Source organism: Triticum dicoccoides, chromosome 3A (genome assembly GCF_002162155.2).
Source record: "Triticum dicoccoides isolate Atlit2015 ecotype Zavitan chromosome 3A, WEW_v2.0, whole genome shotgun sequence".
Lineage (NCBI taxonomy): Eukaryota > Viridiplantae > Streptophyta > Magnoliopsida > Poales > Poaceae > Triticum > Triticum dicoccoides.
The window spans coordinates 496,233,621-496,260,821 of NC_041384.1; the positions used below are offsets into that span (position 1 = coordinate 496,233,621).

Here is a 27,201-nt window from a genome sequence, read left to right on the forward strand (position 1 = left end):
GGCCTCGGCTTCCGGATCCTCGGAAGCAGTCCTTCTCCTCCCCCGGTTATCCTCCTTCATGGAGACGCTCATTCCCTCGGTGGGAACTGGCAGTGATGGGGGCCCGCGTCCGCCCGTATTATCCCCCCCGTATCTTCCTTCGAGGGCTTCGGGCAAGGTGCGAGCTCGAGCATCTTTTCCAATATCGGATTTTCCAAACCCTCAGGGAGGGGGGCCAAACACCGAATCATCTTCGCCTTTGTTAGCCAGTCCTGGTCATAGAGCGAACTCTCAGAAATAACTTCATGATGAATAAAAGACAGTGTGTTCGGCTAGAGGATTTCTTACTTGCTCGGCGGCGCGGTTACTGCTCAGGCCCACGTCCTCGGTAGTATCCGGACACTCTATTTGAGGTCCGAAGAATGACTTGTACATCTCCTCGTGCGTCAGGCTGAGGAAACTTTGAATGGCACGCGGTCCTTCTGGGTTGAACTCCCACAAGCGAAGGGGCCGGCGTTTGCAAGGCTGGACTTGACGAACCAGCATAACTTGTATTACCACGACCAAATTAAAATCTCCCTCGAAGAGATCTCGAATCCGGCTTTGCAGTATAGGCACGTCCTTGGCTAGACCCCAGCTCAGACCTCTACTAATCCATGACATTAGTCGTGGTGGGGGGCTCGAGCGGAAAGCGGGGGCAGCCGCCCACTTGGCACTTCTGGGAGCCGTGATGTAAAACCACTCCCGTTGCCATAATTCGGATACCTCTGGAAAGGAACCTTTCGGCCATGGAGCTCCTGCCATCTTGCCTATTGATGCACCTCCGCACGCTGCATGTTGCCCCTCATCATCTTCGTCTTCACTTCAAAGGTCTTGAGCCACATGCCGAAGTGAGGGGTAATGCGGAGGAAGGCCTCACACACAACAATAAATGTCGAGATGTGGAGAAAGGAGTCCGAAGCTAGATCGTGGAAATCTAGCCCGTAATAGAACATCAAACCCCCTGACGAAGGGATCTAGAGTGAGGCTTGGGCCTCGGAGGAAGTGGGAGACGAACACGACATTCTCATTGGGTTCCCTCGAGCAGGAAGCCGATGCGAAACCTCGGCGGTTAGGTATCTGGCCTCCCTCAACTTCTTGGTGTCCTCTTCCGTCATGGAGGAGGGCATCCATCGGCCTTGAAGGCTGGATCCGGACATGATTGAAGATTCGGAGCACCTAACCTGGGCTTTGGGTGTTGGAACTCGAGGCGGGGGAAGGGTTCGATTGAGCACGAGAGGGAAAAAGCGAAAACATTATCCCTTCATATGGGCAGACGAAGCTAAGCGTCCCCACTTGCCTGGTAAAACTCGCTTATCCCCCAAGCACCGTAATTGATGGCGCGGTTGGGTTACCCACGCCCGTATTGATGAGAATCCCGTAATAAGGGGACACGATCTCTGCTTTGACAAGACGTGTCAAAAGGCCGCCTCGCGTTATGTGTGGAGCTGGTTGAAGAAAAACGGTTCAAATAATCACCGGGCCATGACATAACGTCATGCTGCCAAAACAAGTCAGCAAATTGGATTTGCGAAAATATTATTCTCTCTACGGCGGTATGTGGAACTTATTTTGCAGGGTCGGACACTATCCTCGTATTCAAATTCTTCTGTGATGTATTCGGAGAAGGAACTCGCCTTGCAATGCCGAAGACAATACTGCGCGCCGGACTCATCGTCATTGAAGCCTGGTTCAGGGGCTACTGAGGGAGTCCTGGATTAGGGGGTCTCCGGACAGCTGGACTATCTCCATTGGCCGGACTATTAGACTATGAAGATACAAGATTGAAGACTTCGTCTCGTGTCCGGATGGGACTCTACTTAGCATGGAAGGCAAGCTAGGCAATACGGATATGGATATCTCCTCCTTTGTAACCGACCTTGTGTAACCTAACCCTCTCCGGTGTCTATATAAACCGAAGGGTTTTAGTCCGTAGGACAACAACCACAACATACAATCATACCATAGGCTAGCTTCTAGGGTTTAGCCTCTCTGATCTCGTGGTAGATCTACTCTTGTACTACCCATATCATCAATATCAATCAAGCAGGACGTAGGGTTTTACCTCCATCAAGAGGGCCCGAACCTGGGTAAAACATTGTGTCCCCTGCCTCCTGTTACCATCTGGCCTAGACGCACAGTTCGGGACCCCCTACCAGAGATCCGCCGGTTTTGACACCGACAACGCCGAAAACGCATTTTTCCGGATTGAGCTTAATGTCATATGTTCGGAGATTGTCGAACATGAGCCTCAAGTCGTCTATCAAAGACTCGACGTGTCTGGTTTTAATTACCACATCATCTATGTATGCCTCCACTGTTTTGCCGATTTGTGCTTCTAGGCATGTCTGAATCATGCATTGATAGGTCGCACCGGCGTTTTTGAGCCCGAAAGGCATGGTGTTGAAACAGAAGGGGCCGTATGGTGTAATGAATGCCGTTGCGGCTTGATCGGGCTCCGCCATCTTGATTTGATGGTATCCGGAGTATGCATCGAGGAAACACAACGAGTCGTGTCCCATCGTAGCATCGATAATTTGATCGATGCGGGGGAGGGGAAGGGATCCTTGGGGCAAGCCTTGTTAAGGTCCTTAAAATCGACACATAGGCGCCAGGAATTGTCCTTCTTTGGTACCATCACCAGGTTTGCTAGCCAGTCCAGATGTTTTATTTCTCTAATGAATCCGGCCTCGAGTAACTTGGCTAGTTCTTCTCCCATGGCTTGTCGCTTGGGTTCGGAGAAACGCCGAAGAGTTTGCTTGACCAGCTTGTATCCCTTTAGAATGTTTAGGCTACGCTCGACCAGCCTGCGTGGGATGCCTGGGATATCTTAAGGATGCCAGGCAAAGATGTCCCAATTCTCGCGTAAGAACTCCTGCAGTGCGGCGTCTGTTGTGGGGTTCAGCTGTGCTCCGATGGATGCTGTTTTTGTAGGGTCCGTTGGGTGGACCTGGAATTTGACTATTTCATCCGCTGGTTTAAAAGAGGTGGACTTGGGTATTTTTTCAAGTATCCCGTTATCCCTGTCCACTATAGAGCACATCGCAGTTAGTTCTTCGGCCGCGAGGGCTTTGGATAACGCTTCGAGGGCCAGTGCGGCAGTTTTGTTTTCGGCGTGGAGTGCTATGTCTGGATCACTAGCTAGAGTGATGATTCCATCGGGCCCGGGCATCTTGAGCTTCATGTACCCATAATGGGGTATAGCTTGGAAGACCGTGAATGCCTCTCGCCCTAGAAGGGCGTGGTATCTGCTACTAAATGGGGCCACTTGGAATGTGATTTCTTCGGACCTATAATTCTCCGGCGTGCCGAACACATCTAGTGTGATTTTTCCCGCACGTCGTGCCTCCCGACTAGGGATGATTCCTCTGAAGGTCGTGCTGCTTTGCTCAATGTGGCTCTTGTCTATTTTCCATTTTTTTAAGAGTCTCCTCATAGATGAGGTTTAATCCGCTGCCACCGTCCATGAGTACTTTAGTAAGCCGGAAGCCATCCACAATTGGACTAAGGACCAAAGCGGCTGGAGCTCGGGCTGTGCGAAATTGAGGTTCATCACTAGCATTGAAGGTTATGACCGTGTCGTTCCATGGATTTATCGTTGCGATGTGGCAGACTTCAGTGAGGCTGTGAAGTGCCCGCTTGCGCCTATTGTTTGAGGCAAAAGTCTCAAAGACTGTCAGTACTGTATTGTTATTTTTCGCAGGAGGGTGCTCTGCATTATTGTTGATGAGGAGATCCTCGCCGCTCCTGGCCACCTGTCGGAGTATCCAACATGCTCTAAGGCTGTGTGTTGGCATGGTATCTGATGTACTGTGAATTTTGCATGGCCCATTGAGCCATCCCTCTAATACGGTTCCGCGCCCTGTAGTGGGTTTTGGCATCTTTGTAATTGGATTGGGTGACTTACGAGAGTACACCCTTTTAGTTTGGACAGAGGGTTTAGTTAGAGCCGGAGGATCCCAGAATTGTGTTTGAGATTTCCAAGTGCTTTCCATCGCACAGTACTTCCGTACTATGGACGCCAAGTCAGTGAAGTGTGTTATATCACGGCGACTTATGGCGTTGAGGATTCCCTTGTCCGTGAAATTTTTGCAAAAGAATGAAATTACGTCTTCCTCACGACAGTCCTTCGCCTTGCTTATTGCAAGGAGGAATCTGGCCCAATAGTGATGTACTGTCTCTTGGGGCTCTTGTCTAATATGGGAAAGATCACTTATGTGAGGGTGGGTGGGTAGATTTAAGTCCAAACCCTGGCACGGTCTGAGACCCAAAGGAGTTTCCGAGCTTGGTAGTTCAGGCTCTGGGACGTTGCCCAACGGTACTAGCCCGCTGTTCGATTCCAGGTTCGAAGCTTGGGCCATTTCCTCCCGTCGACGGGTATCCGGCTCGGAGAGCTCGGGAATCCGGACATAGTTTGTCCTCAAAATAGAGGAAGAATCGCTGCACCGCTCCTCCACCACCGCTATCTCATGGGTAACCGGCGGAGAGTTAATCTCCCTTTGGTCGGGTTTAAGCCTGATCCGATCACAGTCTGTAGCGACTCCCAAGGCAGCGATGCGATCCGAGAGCTCGTTTAAAGAAGAGAGCTCCATTGGATCCATCTGCTCGGTGAATCCCGAGACGACGTGGAGGCTGTTTTTGATGACCCGGGAAGTCATTGTCGGTGCGACGGCTGACGGGGCGGTCACGACGAAGCCGCCTAATCGGAGAGTTTGGCCTACAGCCAGGGCTCCTCGAGAGGTAACGTTGTCCCTGACAACAAGGCGAGCCATCAGGCCTTATCGTGATGGCACAATGGAACTCTCAATGAAAGCACCAATGTCGGTGTCAAAACCGGCGGATCTCGGGTAGGGGGTCCCGAACTGTGCGTCTAAGGCGGATTGTAACAGGAGGCGGGGGGTTCGGGCCCTCTCGATGGAGGTAATACCCTACTTCCTGCTTGATTGATCTTGATGATATGAGTATTACAAGAGTTGATCTACCACGAGATTGGAGAGGCTAAACCCTAGAAGCTAGCCTATGGTATGATTGTTGTTGTCCTACGGACTAAAACCCTCCGGTTTATATAGACACCGGAGGGCCTAGGGTTACACAGAGTCGGTTACAAGGGAGGAGATCTACATATCTGAATCGTCGAGCTTGCCTTCCACGCAAAGGAGAGTCCCATCCGGACACGGGACGAAGTCTTCAATCTTGTATCTTCATAGTCCAATAGTCCGGCCAAAGTATATAGTACGGCTGTCCGAAGACCCCCCAATCCAGGACTCCCTCAGCGGCGACGGGGGAGAAGAACTGAGTGAGGAGAGGAGAACAGAGTGACGAGAGGAGTGAGCGAGGCAGAGGAGAGAGCTGGATCGATCCGGTTTCTATTGACCTAACGGGGGCGTCGGTGGGTACTGTAGCGCCGTTACACGGCGTCAGCTCACGGCCGTGATGCCACATCAACAAGACAGGGTCCCACCTGTCATAATAGTGGTTAAACTGCCCGAACAGTTGGTTTGGTGCTTTCTACAAAAGATTAGAAAAAAATAGTGTTTTTGCAGCAAAAACGTAGAAGAGTGTTTTCTCCAAACCTAAGCTGAAATATGGTGGTTTTCTGCAATTCACTCCAGAGAATACCTTGCTGAAAACCGCTTATCATTTCCTTCTGCTTCTCGTTGGGTTCGACACTCTTACTTATCGAAAAGGCTATGATAGATCCACTACACTTGTGGTTCATCAAGACTATTTTCTGGCGCCATTGCCGGGGAGTGAAGCGCCTTTGGTAGGTGGAATTTGGTAAGGAAAATTTATATAGTGTGCTGAAATTTAATGTCACTTGTTACTATGGAACATAATCCTTTGAGGGGCTTGTTCGGGGTATCTTCACCCCGACCAGTAGAGCAAAGAGTTGCTCCTCAACCTACTGAACCTACTGAAAATGTTTACTTTGAAATCCCTTCGGGTATGATAGAGAAACTGCTAGCTAATTCTTTCGCAGGTGATGGAACATTGCATCCCGATTTGCACCTAATCTATGTGGATGAAGTTTGTGGATTATTTAAGCTTGCAGGTATGCCCGAGGATGTTATCAAGAAGAAGGTCTTCCCTTTATCTTTGAAGGGAGAGGCATTGACATGGTTTAGGTTATGTGATGATATGGGATCATGGAGCTACAACCGATTGAAATTGGAATTTCATCAGAAGTTTTATCCTATGCATCTTGTTCATCGTGATTGTAATTATATATATAATTTTTGGCCTCGCAAAGGAGAAAGCATCGCTCAAGCTTGGGGGAGGTTTAAGTCAATGTTATATTCATGCCCCAATCATGAGCTCTCAAAAGAAATGATTATTAAAAAAAATATGCTTGGCTTTCTCTCAGTAATCGCTCCATGCTCGATACTTCTTGTACTGGTTCTTTTATGATGAAGACTATTGAATTCAAATGGGATTTATTGGAAAGAATTAAATGCAACTCTGAAGATTGGGACCTCGACAAAGGTAAGGAGTCAGGTATAACACCTAAGTTTGATTGTGTTAAATCTTTTATGGATACCGATGTTTTCCGTGAATTAAGCACTAAATATGGACTTGACTCTAAGATAGTAGCTTCTTTCTATGAATCCTTTGCTACTCATGTTGATATCCCTAACTAGAAGTTGTTTAAATATAATCCTCCCATTGAAGTAAAAGTAGTTGCGCCTATTAAAGTTGAAGAAAAGACTATCACTTATAATGATCCTGTTGTTCCTACTGCTTATACTGAGAAACCACCTTTCCAGGTTAGAATAAAGGATCACGCTAAAGCTTCAACTGTGGTCAACAAAAGAAATATTAAGACACCCAAACCCCCTGAGCAAATTAAAGTTGAACCTAGTATTGCTATGGTCAAAGATCTCTTGGCCGATAATATTGATGGGCATGTTATTTACTTCTGTGACGAATCTACTAGAATTGCTAGACCTGATACTAAAAATAAACATAGACCTGTTGTAGCCATGCCTGTTATTTCCGTTAAAATAGGAGATCATTGCTATCCTGGCTTATGTGATATGGGTGCTAGTGCAAGTGCAATACCTCATTCCTTATATAAAGAAATTATGCATGATACTGCACCTACTGAGATAGAAGAGATTGATGTTACAATTAAGCTTGCCAATAGAGATACTATTTCACCAGTTCGGATTGTTAGAGATGTTGAAGTCTTGTGTGGGAAAGTTAAATACCCTGCTGATTTTCTTGTTCTTGGTTCTCCACAAAATAACTTTTGTCCCATTATATTTGGTAGACCCTTCTTGAATACTGTTAATGCTTAGATAGACTGCAATAAAGGTATTGTTTCTATTGGTTTAGGGGATATGTCTCATGAATTTAATTTTGCTAAATTTCGTAGACAACCCCATGATAAAAAATTGCCTAGTAAAGATGAAATTATTGGTCTTGCTTCTATTGTCGTGCCTCCTAGTGATCCTTTAGAATAATATTTGCTAGACCATGAAAATGATATGTTTATGAATGAAAGAAGGGAAATAGATGAAGTATTCTTTAAACAGGGACCTATTTTGAAGCACAACTTGCCTATTTAAATCCTAGGGGCTCCTCCTCCACGTAAGGGTGATCCCGTGTTTGAGCTTAAGCCTTTACCTGATACTCTTAAATATGCTTATCTTGATAAGAAAGAGATATATCTTGTTATTATTAGTGCTAACCTTTCAGAGCATGAAGAAAAGAAATTACTGAAAACTCTAAAGAAGCACCGTGCTGCTATTAGATATACTCTTGATGATGTTAAGGGCATTAGTCCCACTCTATGCCAGCACAAAATAAAACTGGAGAAAGATGCTAAACCGGTTGTTGATCACCAACGGCGGTTAAATCCTAAGATGAAAGAAGTGGTAAGAAAAGAAATACTAAAGCTTCTAGAGGCAGGTATAATTTATCCCGTTGCTGATAGTCAGTGGGTAAGTCCTGTCCATTGTGTCCCTAAGAAGGGAGGTATTACTGTTGTTCCTAATGATAAAGATGAATTGATCCCATAAAGAATTGTTATAGGTTATAGAATGGCAATTGATTTCCGTAAACTAAATAAAGCTACTAAAAAGGATCATTGCCCTTTACCTTTTATTGATCAAATGCTAGAAAGATTATCCAAGAATACACATTTTTGCTTTCTAGATGGTTATTCTGGTTTCTCTCAAATACCTGTGTCAAGAGAGGATCAAGAAAAGACAACTTTTACTTGCCCTTTCGGTACCTTTGCTTATAGACGTATGGCTTTTGGTTTATGTAATGCACCTGCTACCTGTCAAAGATGTATGACTGCTATATTCTCTGACTTTGGTGAAAAGATTATTGACGTTTTCATGGATGATTTCTCGGTTTACGGAACTTCTTTTGATGATTGCTTAAGCAACCTTGATCGAGTTTTGCAAAGATGTGAAGAAAGTAATCTTGTATTGAATTGGGAGAAGTGCCACTTTATGGTTAATGAAGGTATTGTCTTGGGGCATAAAATTTCTGAAAGAGCTATTGAAGTTGATAAAGCTAAGGTTGATGATATTGAAAAGATGTCGTGTCCTAAGGACATTAAAGGTATAACAAGTTTCCTAGGTCATGCCGGATTTTACATGAGGTTCATTAAAAACTTCTTTAAAATTAACCAGCCTCTGACTAATCTCTTACAAAAAGATGTTCCTTTTGTCTTTGATGATGACTGTGTAGAAGCATTTGAAATACTGAAGAAAGCTTTGGTTTCTGCACCTATTGTTCAGCCTCCTGATTGGAATTTACCATTTGAAACAAGGTTGATGCTAGTGATTATGCTATAGGGGCTGTTCTAGGACAAAGAGTTGATAAGAAATTAAATGTTATTCAATATGCTAGTAAAACTCTAGACAGTGCTCAAAGAAATTATGCTACTACTGAAAAAGAATTTTTAGCAGTTGTATTTGCTTGTGATAAGTTCAGGCCATATATAGTTGATTCTAAAGTAACTGTTCACACTAATCATGCTGCTATTAAATATCTTATGGAAAAGAAAGATGCTAAACCTAGACTTATTAGATGGGTTCTCTTGCTACAAGAATTTGATTTGCATATTATTGATAGAAAGGGAGCTGAGAACCCCGTCGCCAACAACTTGTCTAGGTTAGAGAATGTTCTTGATGACCCACTACCTATTGATGATAGCTTTCCTGATGAACAATTAGTTGTGATAAATGCTTCTCGTACTGCTCCATGGTATGCTGATTATGCTAATTATATTGTTGCTAAGTTTATACCACCTAGTTTCACATACCAACAAAAGAAAAAGTTCTTCTATGATTTAAGACATTACTTCTAGGATGACCCACATCTTTATAAAGAAGGAGTGGATGGTGTTATTAGACGTTGTGTACCTGAGCATGAACAAGAATAGATCCTACGAAGTGTCACTCCGAGGCTTATGGAGGACACCACGCTGGAGATAGAACTACACATAAGGTATTGCAATCCGATTTTTATTGGCCTACTCTCTTCGAGGATGCCCTGAAGTTTGTCCTGTCCTATGATGAATGTCAAAGAATTAGTAATATTAGTAGACGTCAAGAAATGCCCATGAATTATTCACTTGTTATTGAACCATTTGATGTTTGGGGCTTTGATTATATGGGACTGTTTCCTTCCTCTAATGGATATACACATAGTTTAGTTGTTGTTGATTACGTTAATAAGTGGGTAGAAGCTATTCCAACTAGTAGTGCTGATCATAACACCTCTATTAAGATTCTTAAAGAAGTTATTTTTCCAAGGTTTGGAGTCCCTAGATATCTACTGACTGATGGTGGTTCACATTTTATTCATGGTGATTGTCGTAAAATGCTTGCTAAGTATGATGTTAATCATATAATTGCATCTCCATATCATCCACAGTCTAGTGGTCAAGTAGAATTAAGTAATAGAGAACTTAAATTAATTTTGCAAAAGACTGTTAATAGATCTAGAAAGAATTGGTCCAAGAAACTTGATGATGCATTTTGCGCTTATATAACTGCATATAAGAATCCTATGGGTATGTCTCCGTATAAAATGGTTTATGGTAAAGCATGTCACTTACCTCTTGAACTAGAACATAAGGCATATTGGGCCAATAAAGAGCTCAACTATGACTTCAAACTTGTCAGTGAGAAGAGGCTTTTTGACATTAGCTCATTTGATGAATGGAGAGCCCAGGCTTACGAGAATGCCAAACTATTTAAAGAAAAAGTTAAAAGATGGCATGATAAAAGGATACAAAAGCGTGAATTTAATCTAGGTGATTATGTATTGCTATACAACTCTCGTTTAAGATTTTCTGCAAGCAAACTCCTCTCTAAATGGGAAGGTCCTCATGTTATCGAGGAGGTCTACCGTTCCGGTGCCATAAAAATCAACAACTTCGAAGGCACAAATCCAAGGGTGGTGAACGGTGAAAGAATCAAACATTAAATCTCAGGTAATCCCATAAATGTTGAAACTAATGTTATTGAAACCGTAATCCCGGAGGAATACATAAGGGACACTTTCCAGAATGTTTCAGACTCCGAAAAGGAATAGGTACGTGGTACGGTAAGTAAACCGACTCCAAAACAGTTCTAATAGCAATTTTTCTCCGTTTTGGAATATTTAAGAAAATAGGAAAATAAGGAGCAGTCCGGAAAGGACACGAGGCTTCCATGAGGGTGGAGGGTGCGTCCTATCCCCCTAGGCACGCCCCCTGCCTCGTGGGCACTTCGTGTGCCCTCCGGACTCCGTTTTCTTGCACGATACTTCTTTTGGTCGGTAAAAAATCATTATATAATCTCCCGAAGGTTTTGACCACTGTATCACACAAATATCTCCTGTCTCTGTTTCGAGCTACTTTTCTGACAGATCTTGATCGCCATGGTGTCTTCAAATGCCCCCAAGGACAAGTTCTTCGAGAAGGTCATCAACCCCTACCTCGCGGAGGTGCTGCAACACCCTCAAACCATTGAGATGCATGAGGGGTTGCTGCACATCCACGATGTTGAGGGACCAAGGAGGACCGGAAGCATGGAGACAAGGCTCGAGGCATTGGAGCAACAAGTTTTCAAGTGCCAGGAGATGGTGGAACGTGGACTCGATTCCAATCATATAATGATCATGGAGTTCACCAACAACCACAAGTTGGATGACAAGAACATTGGGGAGGCCATCTTCAAGCTTCACGAGAAAATCGAGCGCCTCCAAGCCCAGATCTATGACCTGCAAAACCAAAACTGTGAGTATGAATATAGATTCAAGAGGATGAGTTTTGCTGTAGATTTGAGGATCCCGGAGACTCGATCATCCTTCTATGATGGTGAGCCTATGCCTTGGAAGATGGACGACAATCCTACATCATCAACAACTCCATCATCACCACCTCCGAGGAAGGAAACATAAACACATGGGTATGGGCACTCCCCTTGGCAACTGCCAAGCTTGGGGGAGTGCCCCGGTATCGTATCACCATCCCTTTTATCTTTACCGTTTTTCTTAGTTCGATCCTTTTGGTAATACCTTGATCTAGTAGAATAAAGTTTTAGTATGATCTAGTGGTGAGTTTTGCTTTATGATCCTTCTATGTAATCGAGTCCGTGAGCTATAAATATAATAAATATTAGTGTTGAGTCAAGGGCTTGGTTATCTTGTGATAACCCACAAGTATAGGGGATCACAAAAGTTTTTGAGGGTAGAGTATTCAACCCCAATTTATTGATTCGACACAAGGGGAGCCAAAGAATATTCTCAAGTATTAGCAGCTGAGTTGTCAATTCAACCACACCTGGAAACTTAATATCTATAGCAAAGTGTTTAGTAGAAAAGTAATATGATAGTGGTGATAACGGTAGAAAAAGGTAACAGTAGTAAAAGCAATGTTTTTGGTATTTTGTAGTGATGATAGCAATAGCAACTGAAAAGTAAATAAGCGAAGAACAATATATGGAAAGCTCGTAGGCAATGGATCAGTGATGGAGAATTATGCCGGATGCGGTTCATCATGTAACAGTCATAACCTAGGGTGACACAGAACTAGCTCGAGTTCATTGATATAATATAGGCATGTATTCCGAATATAGTCATACGTGCTGATGGAAAAGAACTTGCATGACATCTTTTGTCCTACCCTCCCGTGGCAGCGGGGTCCTTACGGAAACTAAGGGATATTAAGGCCTCCTTTTAATAGAGAACCAGAACAAAGCATTAACACATAGTGAATACATGAAATCCTCAAACTACGGTCATCACCGGTAAGTATCCCGATTATTGTCACTTCGGGGTTAACGGATCATAACACATAATAGGTGACTATAGACTTGCAAGATAGGATCAAGAACACTCATATATTGATGAAAACATAATAGGTTCAGATCTGAAATCATGGCACTCGGGCCCTAGTGACAAGCATTAAGCATAGCAAAGTCATAGCAACATCAATTTCAGAACATAGTGGACACTAGGGATCAAACCCTAACAAAACTAACTCGATTACATGATAGATCCCATCCAACCCATCACCGTCCAGCAAGCCTATGATGGAATTACTCACGCACGGCGGTGAGCATCATGAAATTGGTGATGGAGGATGGTTGATGATGACGATGGCGACAGATTCCCCTCTCCGGAGCCCCGAACGGACTCCAGATCAGCCCTCCCGAGAGGTTTTAGGGCTTGGCGGCGGCACCGTATCGTAAAACACGATGATTTCTTCTCCTTGATTTTTTTCTCCCCGAAACTCAATATATGGAGGTTGAGTTGGAGTCAGAGAGGTAACTGGGGCCCACGAGATAGGGGGGCGCGCCCCCACCCTCGTGGCAAGGTGGTGGCCCCCCTGGCCTTCATCTTTGACAGGTATTTTTCTTATTTTCTGAAAAGTGTCTCCGTGAAGTTTCAGGTCATTTCGAGAACGTTTGCTCCTGCACATAAATAACACCATGGTAATTCTGCTGAAAACAACGTCAGTCCGGGTTAGTTCCATTCAAATCTTGCAAGTTAGAGTCCAAAACAAGGGCAAAAGTGTTTGTAAAAGTAGATACGTTGGAGACGTATCAACTCCCCCAAGCTTAAACCTTTGCTTGTCCTCAAGCAATTCAGTTGACAAACTGAAAGTGATAAAGAAAAACTTTTACAAACTCTGTTTGCTCTTGTTGTTGTATTCAGCAAAGATTATAACTAACCACATTTGCAATAACGCATAGGTCTCAAGTTTACTCATATCAATAGCATAATCAACTAGCGAGCCATAATAATAAAACTCGGATGACAACACTTCCTCAAAACAATCATAATATGATATAACAAGATGGTATCTCGCTAGCCCTTTCTGAGACCGCAAAACATAAATGCAGAGCACCTTTAAAGACCAAGGACTGACTAGACATTGTAATTCATGGTAAAAGAGATCCAGTCAAGTCATACTCAATGTAAATTAACAGTAATGAATGCAAATGACAGTGGTGCTCTCCAACTGGTGCTTTTTAATAAGAGGATGATGACTCGGCATAAAAGTAAATAGATAGGCCCTTCGCAGAGGGAAGCAGGGATTTGTAGAGGTGCTAGAGCTCGGTTTTGAAATAGAGGTGAATAATATTTTGAGTGGTATACTTCCATTGTCAACATAACAACCAAGAGATGGCGATATCTTCCATGCTACACACATTATAGGTCGTTCCCAAACAGAATGGTAAAGTTTATACTCCCCCTTCCACCACAATCATCAACCCATGGCTTGCTCGAAACAACGAGTGCCTCCAACTAACAAGAGTCCCAGGGGGAGTTTTGTTTGCAATTATTTTGATTTAGTTTGCATAAAGCATGGGACTGGGCATCCCAGTGACCAGCCATTTATCTCGTGAGTGAGCAGTGGAGTCCACTGCCCTTGAGAATAACCCGCCTAACATGGAAGATACAAACAGCCCTAGTTGATACATGAGCTATTCGAGCATACAAAACAAGATATTTATTTGAAGGTTTAGAGTTTGGCACATACAAATTTACTTTGAACGGCAGGTAGATACCGTATATAGGTAGGTATAGTGGACTCATGTGGAATAACTTTGGGGTTTAAGGAGTTTGGATGCACAAGCAGTATTCCCGCTTAGTACAGGTGAAGGCTAGCAAAAGACTGGGAAGCGACCAGCTAGAGAGCGACAACAGTCATGAACATGCATTAAAATTAATCAACATCGAATGCAAGCATGAGTAGGATATAATCCACCATGAACATAAATATCGTGAAGGCTATGTTGATTTAATTTCAACTACATGCGTGAACATGTGCCAAGTCAAGTCACTTAAATCATTCAGAGGAGGATACCACCCTATCATACCACATCATAACCATTTTAATAGCATGTTGGCACGCAAGGTAAACCATTATAACTCATAGCTAATCAAGCATGGCACACGAAACTATGATCTCTAGTTGTCATTGCAAACATGTTTATTCATAATAGGCTTAATCAGGAACGATGAACTAATCATATTTACAAAAACAAAAGAGGTCGAGTTCATACCAGCTTTTCTCATCTCAGCCAGTCCATCATATATCATCATAATTGCCTTTCACTTGCACGACCGAATGATGTGAATAATAATAATAATAGTGCACGTGCATTGGACTAAGCTGGAATCTGCAGGCATTCAATAAACAGGAGAAGACAAGGCAATATGGGCTCTTTTATCAGATCAACAATAATGCATATAAGAGCCACTTCAACAATTTAATTATGGTCTTCTCCTGTCGACCCCCAAAGAAAAGAAAAGAAATAAAATTATTTACACGGGAAAGCTCCCAACAAGCAAAAGAAGAACAGGAAATCTCTTTGGGTTTTCTTTTTAATTACTACTACAAGCATGGAAATTAAACTGATTAAAAGCTTCTGGATTATCTATAGCATATTGTATTCTCGTAAGATGATACATGCTAGCTAAAGATCCACCGGGTGCTACATCATAAGCACATTGGGAGCGTAAATAATTGTAACCATATACATATAAAATGACAGCAATGGAATCCCAATCCCCTGCTTTTATTTGTAAAGTCTCTATTCCTCGGTGATCAAAGCCCAAAGATCTATGAACCACCTCATGTTTGACTAGCCAATTAGATAACCAACCCTGCTGCATTGTCTTCATCTCTCCGATTGGATATCCCGCATAAGGAATCGAAGGAAGACGCGACGTTTTATTCCAGGGAATCCCCAACGAAAAATGCACACTATTCCCTCTTTTCTATCGAATCGGTCATAACCACTACCTACATTCCACAAAATAGTCTTAGGGCGATTTAGTTCGGGGAAAGGGGAAGGGGAAGAAAATTCTATGAACCTTTCCTTTTTTCGTTCCCTCTGCCCCTACCGTACTCCGGCTTGGTAGTTTCCACCGCCTGTCCAGGGTTGAGCCCTGGGATTTGACGGCGGATTTGAAAAGCCACCTACAGACGCTTTACGCCCAATCATTCCGGATAACGCTTGTATCCTCTATCTTCGTTCCCTAATTTCATTCAAGAGATCCTGAGGAAAAGAATTGGGTTTCCACCGAGCTGAAACAATATGCGGATGGTTCTAGTAAACCAAAACTATCGTTTTTTAGCTATTTGGCTTCCTTATTCCTTATTTTAAGAAGATTTAGTTACGATTGGAATCCTTTTGAAGGAAGCTATTCAGGAACAGCTGGAACGGTTTTCTCTTCAGTAACAAATAAATTTTGCATGTCTACTCTTGTAAGTAGAATAGGAATCATTGAGAAAGCTTTTTCATTTGAATCATGCAAAAAAAGTTTTCTTTGTTTTTAGTTTAGTATAGTTATTTAATAACTGAATTTGAAATGATATACTTAAGGCATCCTTAAGTTTTTTATTTTTATATTCCGATGAAAACTTTAGTTCTTATAAAGGATTAAATCCTTTTCCTCTCAATAGCATATTGAGGAAGAATATACATTCTGGCGATTTGCATCCAAAGACTAATTTAAATTGCATCTATTTTTATTTTGGATGCAATTTAAATTAGTCTTTGGATGCAAATCGCCAGAATGTATATTCTTCCTCAATATGCTATTGAGAGGAAAATTATTTAATCCTTTATAAGAACTAAAGTTTTCATCGGAATATAAAAATAAAAAACTTAAGGATGCCTTAAGTATATCATTTCAAATTCAGTTATTAATAGAGCGAATCACACTTTTACCATTAAACTATACCCGCTACATTGTAGATTATGGTATAAATGGTACCCTTTGTCAAGGATAGCCATTTGACAAGAAGGCTAATTCCCCCTTATTGAATCAGATGGAGAAGGTTCATGACACTGAGCCGTTGGTACTTCTACTTCGATCGCTCGCCTTCACTTTAGGATTTAGATAGCCCCTCTGGTCTGTAAAAAAAAATCTTTTCTTACCATGCTAATAGCGCCTGAACCAAATGTATTTATTTTGATTAGGATCCTATTCTACGGTTACGACTACAATAATAATTATTTACTTTGCAAGGACGTAAGTGTGTCAGACTGCTCCTCCTTCAAATAGGATATCTCTAGACTTCCCTATAATAACTGCAATGATTTTATCCATTTTGCGAATTCCTACTTTGTTTTAAGTATATTTATTACTTTGTTTATAGATACATTATGTAAATTGATCAACTTTAAATAGAAAAAATAAAGTAAAGAGTAAATAAGAAAACAGAATATTCTGTCTCATAGTTCTGAAATTTCTGTTTTTCTTGAAGACGAATACGATATTGCTCCTTTTTCCCAGAATTGAATTTTTTTTAAGATTACTTCCGGATTTAGGTGTTTTTCTAGTGAGTCCTTCTCTTTTGCTAGGCCCAGCACGAAAAACCCACTTTTTTACGATTACGAGGTTTATTCAAAGAGGAAATTGCATCCTGTAACCACAGCATTTCTCCCTTTTTTTCTACCCCAGGCTTTCCAACATTTCGAAATTGGGAAATTGCGACAGGAGCACGTTACTATTGTTTCTTTCTCCTCCTTCATATTGACCTTTTCTATCTTTGCCAATAAATGATGAGCTACAAAAGGATTCGTTTTTTTCGGGTCACAGCTGATTACTCTCATCACCTTTTGTTTTGAGATTTTGAGAAGAGTTGCTCTTTGGAGAGCACAGTACGATGAAAGTTGTAAGCTGTGTTCGGGGGGGAGTTATTGTCTATCGTTGGCCTCTATGGTAGAACCCGTCGGGGAGGCATGAGAGGCGGTGGTTTACCCTGTGGCGGATGTCAGCGGTTCGAGTCCGCTTATCTCCAGCCCGTGAACTTACCGGATACTATGATAGCGATAGCACCGAATTTTGCCAATTCGGCAGTTTGATCTATGATTTCACACACAAGGTTAGAATCCGAGCTCTTCCAGAGTGGTATCTCACTGATGGCTCGGCCCCCCCCCCCCCCGGAAGGGGGCCTTCTTCGCCTTCCACCTAAGCTGCGCAGGAAAGGCCCAAAGCCAATCCCAGGGAATAGTAAAGCTTCATAGGGTCTTTCTGTCCAGGTGCAGGTAGTCCGCATCTTCACAAACATGTCTATTTCACCGAGCCTCTCTCCGAGACAGTGCCCAGATCGTTACGCCTTTCGTGCGGGTCGGAACTTACCCGACAAGGAATTTCGCTACCTTAGGACCGTTATAGTTACGGCCGCCATACAACTAAATTTTTTTGGTTTTTCTTAAGGTTTATTAAACACGCAAGAAGAAAGCATAAAAAGGAAAGTAAACTAGCATGGATTATACAATGAAAAAGTATGAGCACCAATAACTAGCAATGAGTGTGTGAGCATAAATGTAATGCCGGTGAGAAATTCGTACTCCCCCAAGCTTAGGCTTTTGGCCTAAGTTGGTCTATGGCCACGGCTGGCCTGGCTGATATTGATAATAATAGTTGGGGTCGTACTGTGGTGCAGACGAGGAAGACTCCGATTGCCACTGGCTTACAATCATCTCCGGATCCCACTGATAATTAGACTGTGGTGAAGGATCAAATTGTGGTTCCGGCTCTGGCTCCTCGGCTGGTGCAGGGTTCCGGTAGGCATGGATAGCCGTCAACGGAACAAGGTACGTGCCTACAGTCAAATCAAACAAATAAGGAGTATGCAAGGTAATAGTCTCGGGATGATGTTTATTAAAGAACAATTGATATTTAAGCTCTCCTTCCCTATTCTTAACAATAAAATCATGTGCTACCATACTTTTATAATCTAAATAAACACGAGGCAGCACCTTTTCTTCCTTCTCATAATGCCTAATAGGTATGTTAAAATGTGTAGCTAGGCGTGTAGCATAGATGCCTCCAAAGATGGGGCCCTTGGTACGGTTCAGACTTAACCGTTTGGCAATAATGCCGCCCATACTAAAAGAGTTATCACCGTATAAACCATGGTGCAAAATAATAATATCAGGGATACTCAGGTTTCCACAGTTTCCACGACCAATTAAGCAAGGACTAGCAAATAATGCAAAATAACGTAAAACAGGAAAGTGTATGCTAGTGATTCATGCATCAGAAACCTTCCTTGTTTCCCCTACAGTGATAGTGTCAATAAATCCCTCCACATCATCACGATGTGGTTCTTCTGCATTGCCCTCAAAAGGGACTAAACAAATCCGACAGAAATCATAAAGTGACATCTCCTTATGCTCATCATATAAATAAAACTCCACAGTAGGTGGTGAGCTCCTAGAATGGAAATGAAAGTTTTGCACAAAGATATTTGTGAGCAAGAGATACTGATCGCATTGGTCGTGGAGGAAAGCGGTATGGCCTGCAGTCTGAGCCAATTCATGAAAATCTTCATAAATCCCGACTGCTCTTAAGAAATCCTCGGAAGGCCATTCACACGCCCGAACCTCCGCGGTCCGAGGTAGATTATACTTAGGCTTCAGTGCATTTTCCTTCGAGCTTTGGCTCGATGAGCCCCTCAAAAGTCTCCTCATCATTTTCTAAAAAATTCTGAAATTTTTAGTAACTTCAAAATAAAATTAACCAAACTCAATAATATTGATAGTAACTACTCCTACAAGTGCCTAGGGCCTATATCATGCATCAAAACTACTTGGAACCATATAAATTTGACATGCAAGCTCAAGAACAGGGTCACCTAAGCAGCAAAAATTTGCAATGAATAAAGCACTAGAACAATAACTAATTGGACCAATGGAGGAGTCACATACCAAGGAACAATCTCCCCAAGCAGTTTTGTGAGAGGTGCTTTTAGCAAGGAGATCGAAAATGGCAGCAAAACGAGCTTGGACTCGGGTTTGAGCTGGTTATTCGTGTTTGGGGGAGGAAGATGAAGTGTGTGGGTGTAGGAATGAGTGGAGGAGGGCCACCGTGGGCCCACAAGGCAGGGGGCGCGCCCTCCACCCTCGTGGGCAGGTGGTTGACCCCCCTGGTGTGTTCTCAGTTCCATAAATCCTCAAATATTCTAGAAAAAAAATCATATTTAATTTTTAGGGCATTTGGAGAACTTTTATTTTTGAGGTATTTTTATATTGCACGGATAATCAGATAATAGATAGACAAATAATTATTTTTATTTTATTTAATATAAATAACAAAAAGTAAAAGTGGGATACAGAAGGTCGTGCCTTCTATTTTCATCCATCTCATGATCATCAAAAGGAATCCACTAACAAGGTTGATCAAATCTTGTTAACGAACTCATTCCGAATAACATGGAACCGGAGAAATTTCGAATAACACTATGTTACCTGAACGGGGATGTGCACATCCCCAATAATAATAATATCATATTTCTTCTTGATAGTAGGAAGAGGAAATTCGAAACCTCCAAATATAATCGATGGAATTTTTCCAATAGAGTTGATACTATGAACTTGAGGTTGTTTCCTCGGAAAGTGTACCATGTGCTCATTACCATTAACATGAAAAGTGACATTGCCTTTAGTGCAATCAATAACAGCCCCTGTAGTATTCAAAAAGGGTCTTCCAAGAATAATAGACATACTATCGTCCTCGGGAATATCAAGAATAACAAAGTCCGTTAAAATATTAACATTTGCAACTACAATAGGCACATCCTCACAAATACCGACATGTATAGCAGTTGATTTATCAGCCATTTGCAAAGATATTTCAATAGGTGTCAACTTATTCAAATCAAGTCTACTATATAAAGAGAGAGGCATAACACTAACACCGGCTCCAAGATCACATAAAGCAGTTTTAACATAGTTTGTTTTAATAGAGCATGGTATAGTGGGTACTCCTGGATCTCCAAGTTTCTTTGGTATTCTACCCTTAAAAGTATAATTATCAAGCATGGTGGAAATTTCAGCTTCCAGTATCTTTCTTTTATTTGTAATAATATCTTTCATATACTTAGCATAAGGATTGGTTTTAAGCATATCAGTTAATCGCATACGCAAAAAGATAGGTCTAATCATTTCAGCAAAACGCTCAAAATCCTGATCATCCTTTTTCTTGGATGGTTTGGGAGGAAAAGGCATGGGTTTCTGAACCCAAGGTTCTCTTTCTTTACCATGTTTCCTCGCAACAAAGTCTTTCTTATCATAACGTTGATTCTTCGATTGTGGGTTATCAAGATCAACATGAGGTTCAATTTCTGTGTCATTATCATTACTAGGTTGAGCATCATCATGAACATTATTATTGACATTATCACTAGTTTTAGGTTCATTACCAGGTTCTGTTTCAGCATCAGAAATAGAAATATCATTTGGATTCTCAGGTGTTTCAAAAATAGGATCAGTAGAAGCATGCAAAGTCCTATCATTTTTCTTTTTCTTCTTTTTAAAAGAACTAGGTGCATCTAAATTATTTCTCTGAGAATCTTGCTCAATTCTCTTAGGATGGCCTTCAGGATACAAAAGTTCCTGAGTTATTCTACCGGTTCTAGTAGCCACTCTAACAGCATAATCATTATCTTTACTATTCAATTCATTGAGCAAATTATTTTGAGCTTTAAGTACTTGTTCTACTTGAGTGGTAACCATAGAAGCATGTTTACTAATAAGTTTAAGTTCACCTTTGACATTAGCCATATAATCACCCAAGTGTCCAAGCATATTTGAATTGTATTTTAATTGTCTACCAAGATAAGCATTAAAATCTTCTTGCTTAGCCATAAATTTATCAAACTCATCTAAGCATGGGCTAGCAATTTTAGTAAATGGGATTACAGCTTTATCATATCTATAGAGAGAATTTACCTTTACTACCTGTGTCGGGTTATCAAGACCATGAGTTTCTTCAATAGGTAAAGGATTTGGATTATATGTTTCTTCAACAGGCGGTAAATTAAGACCATGTATTTCTTCAATAGGAGGTAAATTCTTAACATCTTCAGCTTTAATACCCTTTTCTTTCATAGATTTCTTTGCCTCTTGCATATCTTTAGGACTGAGAAATAGAATACCCCTCTTCTTCGGAGTTGGTTTAGGAATAGGCTTAGGAATTGGCTCCGGAGGTGTCCAATTATTTTCATTTGTCAACATATTATTCAATAGCTTCATCCGGTGTTCTTTCCCTGAAAACAGAACCAACACAACTATCCAGGTAATCTCTGGAGGCATCGGTTAGTCCATTAGAAAAGATATCAAGTATTTCATTTTTCTTAAGAGGATGATCAGGCAAAGCATTAAGTAATTGGAGAAGCCTCCCCCAAGCTTGTGGGAGACTCTCTTCTTCAATTTGCACAAAATTATATATATCCCTTAAAGTAGCTTGTTTCTTATGAGCAGGGAAATATTTAGCAGAGAAGTAATAAATCATATCCCGGGGACTATGCACACAACCAGCATCAAGAGAATTAAACCATATCTTAGCATCACCCTTTAATGAGAACAGAAATATTTTAAGGAGATAAAAGTAGCGAGTTATCTCATCTTTAGTGAATAGGGTAGCTATATCATTCAATTTAGTAAGATGTGCCACAACAGTTTCAGATTCATAACCATGAAAAGAATCAGATTCAACCAAAGTAATTATATGAGGATCAACAGAGAATTCATAATCCTTATTAATAACAAAGATAGGTGAAGTAGCAAAAGCAGGGTCAGGTTTCATTCTAGCATTTAGAGATTGCTTACTCCATTTAGCTAATAATTTTTTAAGTTCAGTTCTATTTTTGCAAGCTAAAATGGCTAAAGAAGCATCTTGATCAAAAACATAACCCTTAGGAATGGCAAGTGGTTCTTCATCATCACTTTCATCAGTATCATCAGATTCAATATTTTCAATTTCTCTAGCCCTAGCAAGTTGTTCATCAAGAAAAGCACTAAGTGGCATAGTAGTATCAGGCATAGAGGTAGTTTCATCATAAGTATCATGCATAGCAGAAGTTGCATCATCAATAACATGCGACATATCAGAATGAATAGCAGAAGCAGGTGTAGGTGTCGCAAGCTTACTCAAAACAGAAGGTGAATCAAGTGCGGAGCTAGATGGCAGTTCCTTACCTCCCCTCGTAGTTGAGGGATAGATCTTGGTTTTTGGATCTCTCAAGTTCTTCATAATGATAAGCAGATATATATCCCAAGTGACTCAAAGAATAGAGCTATGCTCCCCGACAACGGCGGCAGAAAATAGTCTTGATAACCCAGAAGTATAGGGGATCGCAACAATTTTCGACGGTAGAGTATTCAACCCAAATTTATTGATTCGACACAAGGGGAGACAAAGAATATTCTCAAGTATTAGCAGTTGAGTTGTCAATTCAGCCACACCTGGAAACTTAATATCTGCAGCAAAGTGTTTAGTAGCAAAGTAATATGATAGTGGTGATAACGGTAGCAAAAGGTAACAGTAGTAAAAGCAATGTTTTTGGTATTTTGTAGTGATGATAGCAATAGCAACTGAAAAGTAAATAAGCGAAGAACAATATATGGAAAGCTCGTAGGCAATGGATCGGTGATGGAGAATTATGCCGGATGCGGTTCATCATGTAACAGTCATAACCTAGGGTGACACAGAACTAGCTCTAGTTCATTGATATAATGTAGGCATGTATTCCGAACATAGTCATACGTGCTTATGGAAAAGAACTTGCATGACATCTTTTGTCCTACCCTCCCGTGGCAGCGGGGTCCTTACGGAAACTAAGGGATATTAAGGCCTCCTTTTAATAGAGAACCGGAACAAAGCATTAACACATAGTGAATACATGAAATCCTCAAACTACAGTCATCACCGGTAAGTATCCCGATTATTGTCACTTCGGGGTTAACGGATCATAACACATAATAGGTGACTATAGACTTGCAAGATAGGATCAAGAACACTCATATATTGATGAAAACATAATAGGTTCAGATCTGAAATCATGGCACTCGGGCCCTAGTGACAAGCATTAAGCATAGCAAAGTCATAGCAACATCAATCTCAGAACATAGTGGACACTAGGGATCAAACCATAACAAAACTAACTCGATTACATGATAGATCCCATCCAACCCATCACCGTCCATCAAGCCTATGATGGAATTACTCATGCACGGCGGCGAGCATCATGAAATTGGTGATGGAGGATGGTTGATGATGACGATGGCGACGGATTCCCCTCTCCGGAGCCCCGAACGGACTCCAGATCAGCCCTCCCGAGAGGTTTTAGGGCTTGGCGGCGGCTCCATATCGTAAAACGCGGTGATTTCTTCTCCTTGATTTTTTTCTCCCCGAAACTCAATATATGGAGGTGGAGTTGGAGTTGGAGAGGTAACAGGGGGCCCACGAGGTAGGGGGCGCGCCCCCACCCTTGTGGCAAGGTGGTGGCCCCCCTGGCCTTCATCTTTGGCAGGTATTTTTCTTATTTTCGGAAAAGTGTCTCCGTGAAGTTTCAGGTCATTCTGAGAACGTTTGCTCCTGCACATAAATAACACCATGGTAATTCTGCTGAAAACAGCGCCAGTCCGGGTTAGTTCCATTCAAATCATGCAAGTTAGAGTCCAAAACAAGGGCAATAGTGTTTGGAAAAGTAGATACGTTGGAGACGTATCATCTTGCTATGATCTTGAGGGAATAAAATAAAAGAGAAAGAATAAAAAGAAATAAAGAGATCATGTGGATCTTATGGAGAGTAATGAATTCACATATAGAGAGTATGATGAATAAAAATTGTTGAGAGTTGACAAACGTAGTTTTGGTCATCATTGCGATTAATAGGAAATAATAAAAAAGAGAGGTTTTCACATATAAATATACTATCGTGGACATCTTTTATGATTGTGAGCACTCATTAAAATATGACATGCTAAAGAGTTGATGTTGGACAAGGAAGACAACGTAATGGGTTATGTTTTCTTGCACCTGAGGTAAATTATATTGTCATGGATCATCCAACATGTTGAGCTTGCCTTTTCCTCTCTTGCTACCCAATTTCTTTGCACCAAGTAGAGATACTACTTGTGCTTCCAAATATCCTTAAACCCAGTTTTGCCATGAGAGTCCACCATATCTACCTATGGATTGAGTAAGATCCTTCAAGTAAGTTGTCATCGTTGCAAGCAATAAAAATTGCTCTCTAAATATGTATGATTTATTAGTGTGGAGAAAATAAGCTTTATACGATCTTGTGATGTGGAAGAAATAAAAGCGACAGACTGCATAATAAAGTCCATATCACAAGTGGCGATATAAAGTGACGTTCTTTCACATTAATATGTTGTGCATGCAACCATAAAAGCACATGACAACCTCTGCTTCCCTCTGTGAAGGGCCTACCTATTATTCTTGTCTTATACTTCATATAAGAGTCATGGTGATCTTCACCTTTCCTTTTTACATTTTATCCTTTGGAAAGCACAATGTGTTGGAAAGATCCAGGTATATATAGCTAATTGGATGTGAGTTTTCATGAACTATTATTGTTGACATTACCCTTGAGGTAAAAAGTTGGGAGGCAAAAACTATAAGCCCCTATCTTTCTTTGTGTCCGATTAAAACTTCATAACCATAAATATCACGTGAGTGTTAGCAATTGTGAAAGACTAAATGATGGTTGAGTATGTGGACTTGCTGAGAAGCTCTTATATTGACTCTTTCCTATGTTATGATAAATTGCAATTGCTTCAATGACTGAGATTATAGTTTGTTAGTTATCAATAAAGTTTCTGATTCATACTTGAGTATGTGAATGAATTGTTACTTTACCATAAGAGATCATATGATAATATATAAGATCATGATGCCCTCATGTCCGTATTTTATTTTATCGACACCTCTACCTCTAAACATGTGGACATATTTTTCAATTTGGGCTTTCGCTTGAGGACAAGCAAGGTCTAAGCTTGGGGGAGTTGATACGTCCATTTTGCATCATGCTTTTATATCTATATTTATTGCATTATGGGCTGTTATTACACATTATGTCACAATACTTATGCCTATTCTCTCTTATTTTACAAGGTTTACATGAAGAGGGGGAATGCCGGCAACTAGAATTCTGGGCTGGAAAAGGAGCAAATATTAGAGACCTATTCTGCACATCTCCAAAAGTCCTGAAACTCCACAGGAATTATTTTTAGAATATATAAAAAATATTGGGAGAAAGAAGTACCCGAGGGGGGCCACCCACCGTCCACGAGGGTGGGGGCGCGCCCTACCCTCTGATGCCCATCTTTGGCTATATGGAGTCTTTCGTCGAGGAAAAAAATCATAAGCAAGCTCATGGGACAAAACTCCGCCGCCACGAGGCGGAACCTTGGAGGAACCAATCTAGGGCTCAGGCGGAGCTGTTCTGCCGGGGAAACTTCCCTCCAGGAGGGGTGTCGGTGTCAAAACCGGCGGATCTCAGGTAGGGGGTCCCGGACTGTGCGTCTAGGTCGGATGGTAACAGGAGGCAGGGGACACGATGTTTTACCTAGGTTCGGGCCCTCTTGATGGAGGTCCGCCGGTTTTGACACCGACATTGGTGCTTTCATTGAGAGTTCCTCTGTGTCGTCGCCGTTAGGCTTGATGACTCCTACTATCATCGATAGCGATGCGGTCCAGGGTGAGAATTTTCTCCCCGGACAGATCTTCGTATTCGGCGGCTTTGCATGGCGGGCTAATTCGCTTGGCCATCTGGAGCAGATTGAAAGCTACGCCCCTGGCCATCAAGTCAGATTTGGAAGTTTGAACTACACGGCCGACATCCGCGGAGACTTGATCTTCGACGGATTCGAGCCACAACCGGGTGCGCCGCACTGTCGCGATGGGTATGACCTAGCTCTGCCGCCAAACAGTACCCCAGAGGCCGAGCCTGCATCAGCTTCGACCCTTAGTTCGGAGCCAACTGCGCCAATCGAGGACAGGTGGTTAGACACCGCCTCAGGGGCTGCAGTCTCAATAGCGATCGAGCTGAACACCAGCATAATCCTCTGCGCAGCCCGTGACTCCAAGGTGCCGGACTCTTTTTCTGACTCCGAACCACCCGCGCCCCTGCCAATCGAATCTGATTGGGCGCTGATCATGGAATTCACCGCCGCGGATATCTTTCAGCACTCGCCCTTCGGCTACATTCTGAATTTACTAAGGTCTCTCTCTTTGTCAGGAGAGCCCTGGCCGGATTATGGCCAACAGGATTGGGATGCGAACGACGAAGAAATTCGACGCCCACCCACTACCCACTTAATAGCCACTGTCGATGACTCAACCGACATGCTCGACTTCGACTCTGAAGACATCGAAGGTATGGACGACGATGCGGGAGGCGAAGAGGAACCACCGCCCACAGGGCGCTGGACGTCCACCTCAGCATATGACGTATACATGGTGGACACACCAAAAGAAGACGACGACGAGGAACGGAAAGACGCACCGAAGGCTTGTTCCCTCGAGAAGCAGTCAAAGCGGCGGTGCAAGCGCCGCCCCAAATCCCGCCTCGGTAGAAATAACAATCATACAGACCCAGCATTGGAGCAGGGCGAACCACTGCCGGACTACGGCAATAAGGAGAATCAAACCGAACAAACTAATTCTGTCAAAGATAATAGTCTAGACGATATAACGCCGGACAGGCACCCGGAGCAGCATAATGCCCGTCAAAGGCTTGTTGCCACCGTGAGGAGTCTGAAAAAGCAGAAGCAAAGGCTCAAGGCTGTGCAGGACACACTCCAAATCAGATGGAGTAAAGTACTCAACACAGCAGCGAAGTACGGTGACAATCGCCCCACCAAGAGCTACCCAAAGCGGAAGTTGCTACCTAAATTCGAT

At 42.2% G+C, this 27,201-nt stretch overlaps 1 long non-coding RNA gene across 1 annotated transcript; it reads left to right on the top strand.

Moving 5' to 3' along the window:
* Window positions 1-1,118: 1,118 nt before the first annotated feature.
* LOC119268771 lies at window positions 1,119-17,675 on the top strand. Its single transcript, XR_005133286.1, has 3 exons — window positions 1,119-1,131; window positions 6,082-6,084; window positions 17,463-17,675. It is a non-coding gene; the product is annotated as an uncharacterized LOC119268771 (long non-coding RNA).
* The last annotated feature ends 9,526 nt before the right edge of the window (window positions 17,676-27,201 follow it).